Raw genomic sequence first — 3,847 nt, 5'->3', positions numbered from 1 at the left:
GTTTTGTCACAGACAATGGGACAGCTCAATAGTGATAACACTTTCAATGAGGTCTTGGCAGTGAGTGTCCGTGATTCCACGCTCTGAGAGTAGAGTCTAAATTAGACAAAGACCCCTAACCTGACCTTGATCAGTCCTCTCCCTGCTGTGGCTAAATGGGCTGGTAGACCTCATCCAGCGCACAGGGGAGTTAAGTAGCAGCGGCCAGACCTTCACTCGTGCTAGACTCACCTGCTTGGGTCCTCTTTTCTCCAGATGTGTGCAACAGCACTGACCTTCCGGAAGTCGAGATCATTAGCCTGCTGGAGGAGCAGCTGCCCCATTACAAGCTAAGAGCCGACACCATCTACGGTTATGACCACGACGACTGGCTCCACACCCCCCTCATTTCTCCAGACGCCAACATCGACCTCACGACCGAGCAAATCGAAGAGACGCTGAAGTACTTCCGTGAGTAGCTGCCACATTCCAGGGGCAAAGGCCCTGTCAATGTGATGTGATGAGTCTTTCTTTAGCCGTGGGTCTCAGGGGGGATCTTCTACCGGCTTCCATGTCTTTGTGGACTGCTCTTTCTGGAAAGATGGTCCAAGGGATGTGACTGTAAAGTTTGGCCAGATACAAGGCTGATGAAGTGTTTTCAGTATAAATGATAAGCAGTGGAGACCAAGTACAGTGTTTTTTCAGTTGAACCACTTAATTAAAGGATATTGAAGGGGGAAAAAAAGGATATTGAAGGAGAGAACTTTAAAAATACTCCCATTTTTACTACTTTTTAGGTATCACATGAGCTCCTAGAAACTTCTTATTGGGAAGGAATTTAGGGACATTTAAAACCAAAGATGTCATGCACACTCATGTTTATCGTGACTTTGTTCCCAATAGCAAAGAGTTGGAAACAACCCAAGTGCCCATCAACAAATGAATGGACAGAGAAGCTGTGGCATATTCACGCAGTGGAATACTACGCTGCATTGAAAAACAAGGAACTCTTGCAATATTATTCAAAATGAGTGACCCTGGAGGACATGATGCTGAGTGAAATATCTCAGTCACAAAAGGATAAATCCTGCATAGTGCCACTGTTGTAGAACAGGACTGACATCGGGGTTGGAGCAGATTGAGAAAGATGAAATAAATAATACATACTGCATTGAAACAGATGAGGGAGATAACTCTTTAAAAGGGATATATGATTAGGTATTATTGTCATGATAGGAGTCCAGAATGAAGGCTGCATAGTGGAGTGGACTTGGGGGCAGGGATTGTATAACAATGAAAGAGTTTTTCTTTTACTTTTCAAAGAGAAGAGTGAATTGGGGGGAGGGTGGGGTGGGCAGGGAGAAAAGTGCAACAATGAATGAATGGAAATCCTCAGTCTCTGTAAACTTTCATTCAAATTAATAATAATAAAATTTTTTTTAAAAAGGAAAAAACTCACAAAGGTGTTACACTGTTTATAGGACATAGTAAGATGGTGACACACAGTGACAACACTGTGTCAAGGCCCACAAAGCCGACAAATCTGGAGAATTGAAAGGTCAGTCCTTCCGATGGGTGTACAGTGTTAAGAGATCACCACCCTTCTATTTTCACACCCCCAGTCTCGCCCCCAGTGGAATTGTGATAACAGAATTTAAAATCTGACGGTGCAGACTGGAAAAGGGGTTGTTGTTGTTGTTGTGTGCCTTCGAGTCGCCTGCAACCCATAGCAATCCTATGTACAGTAGCTCTAAACCTTGCCCTGTCCTGAGCCAGTCTCACTAATTCCGACACACCAACCCCCATCGCCCCAGTTATTGTATTCATTCATCTCATGTGGGGTCTGCCTCTTCTTGCACTGTCCCTCCACCCTTCCAAGCATGATGTCCTTCTCCAAGGAATTGTCTTTCCTGGTCACGTGCCCAAAGTATGTGAGACGGCGCTTCAAAATCCTAGCCTCTAAGGAGAAACTTGCTTTTACTTTCTCCAAGACAGACTTAATTTGTTTTCTTGGCAGTTCATGGTATGTTCAAGACTCTTCTCCAGCACCGCAACTCAAAGGCATCAATTTTTCTTCTGTCAGTCTTAGTCATTGTCCAGCTCACTGATGGGTAGCAAGTAATTGCAAAGATTAAGTGCATCTTAGTCTCTAGATTGCCATTGTTGCTTTCCAGCACCCTGGAGAGGTCCCTGACAGCACATTTCTCCAGTGCAGTTCGTCTTTTGATTTCCTGGCTACTGGTTCTAAGAGTGTTGATTGTAGAGCTGAGCAAGCTGTAATTGTTAACAACGTCAATCTCTTCTCCCTCTGTCTTGGTGCTGCCAGTTGGCCCAGTGGTGAGAATCTTTGTTTTCTTGATGTTGAGCTTCAATCCGTATTGAAGATCACAGTTCTTGACCTTTTGCAACAAGTGCTTCAGGTCCTCTTCAGTTTCAGCAAGCAAGGTAGTGTCATCTGCATAATGTAGGTTGTTGATGAATCTTTCTCCAATCCTGAAAAGTGATAATTAAAAAAAAATTATTGATAATGCTTCTGATGTTCATTAAAGAAGTTTAAATAGCTAAGTAATTATTAATTTTAACTTTTTAGAAATACGTGGCAACCCTACCAGTTTGATATGCCAGGAATGAGATAAGGGTTACTCATTTGAACACGGACAACTTCAGGCCACGGTAATTTAATAATGTTGTTGCTGTTATGGGCCATTGAGTCACCTGTGACTCATAGCGACCCTGTGTACAATAGTTCCGCCCTGCCCTGTCCTGAGCCAGTCTCACTGTCTTTGACACACCTAATTCTGTAAAGAAATAAATTTGAGGCAGCTTGAGTCTGGACAAAATCAACAGTTTAAGGAACTTTCTTTCAGCCAGTGTCAAAGTAATAATATTTACATAGTTCTGTTATCACTTAAAAAAAAAACAAACCTACAGCAGTCATGCATACACTTTGAGCCAGCTTGTTTCGAAACCAGTTTGTAATGTGCCTCCCTAAAGGTTTTCTGGTGGGAGAAGGGTGGACAATCTCCTCCTGTGTATTTACTGTCTCTGAAAACCCACAGGGATGTGTCAGCTCTGGTCGGTTCTGACTTGACAGCACACAACAGCAGCAAAGGATTTCTGTAGTTATCCCCACTGGTGCGTATTGATCTAACTTTCTTGTGTTTGTGTCATCATTTTTAGTAAATGAGTCACAACTGTGACTTTCTATTTAGGGCCCCTTTGGATTGCTTTTCAAATTTCCTTTAGCAGGAGGAGTTTTGTTTGAATTAACGTGCGTGTTTAATACCGATGCACACTCTTCTGTTTGTGAGCCGCTGCAGATAATCATTTGTATTAGGAATAAAAATAGAATCATCCATATCAGGGTAGATAGGAAACACGTCAGACTCATGTTAAAGTTCAAGTGTAAGCTTTACAACTCCGGGTGCACCTTGTAGCGTTCAGAATGCTCTTTGTGGCGTCTCTGGGTGAATTCAAACTGCCAACCTTTTAGTTAACAGACAAGTATTTAACCTGTTTGTACTAGCCAGATTCTTATCTTTCTCTAAATATAAAGATACATGTCCATGCGCTGTATATTTTGACCAGGTTTTTTGGTAATGGTAGTACAATTTAAAAAACCTGGTCAAAATATATAGCGCATGGACATGTTCTTTATATTTAGAGAAAGATAAGAATCTGGCTAGTACAAACAGGTTAAATACTTGTCTGTTAACTACAAAGGTTGGCAGTTTGAATTCACCCAGAGACGCCACAAAGAGCATTCTGAACGCTCCATGGTTTTTGCAATCACTTGTTATGCATCAGAGAGTTGGACAATGACTAGGGAGGATAGAAGGAGAATTGACGCCTTTGAGCTGTGGTGCTG

The 3,847-nt window shown here is 42.3% G+C and overlaps 1 protein-coding gene across 1 annotated transcript in view; it reads left to right on the top strand.

Moving 5' to 3' along the window:
- Positions 1-261: 261 nt before the first annotated feature.
- TRAK1 (trafficking protein, kinesin binding 1) overlaps positions 262-3,847 on the top strand; it is a 92,132-nt gene continuing 88,546 nt past the window's right edge. The window contains exon 1 of the mRNA XM_006892992.1: positions 262-450. The gene's annotated coding sequence lies outside the window, so the exon portion shown is untranslated. The remainder of the gene's footprint in view (positions 451-3,847) is intronic.

The sequence above is a fragment of the Elephantulus edwardii genome, unplaced genomic scaffold (assembly GCF_000299155.1).
Source record: "Elephantulus edwardii isolate Elephantulus edwardi_28Jun2011 unplaced genomic scaffold, EleEdw1.0 scaffold00121, whole genome shotgun sequence".
Classification (NCBI taxonomy): domain Eukaryota; kingdom Metazoa; phylum Chordata; class Mammalia; order Macroscelidea; family Macroscelididae; genus Elephantulus; species Elephantulus edwardii.
This window is presented reverse-complemented; position numbering and strand designations above follow the sequence as displayed.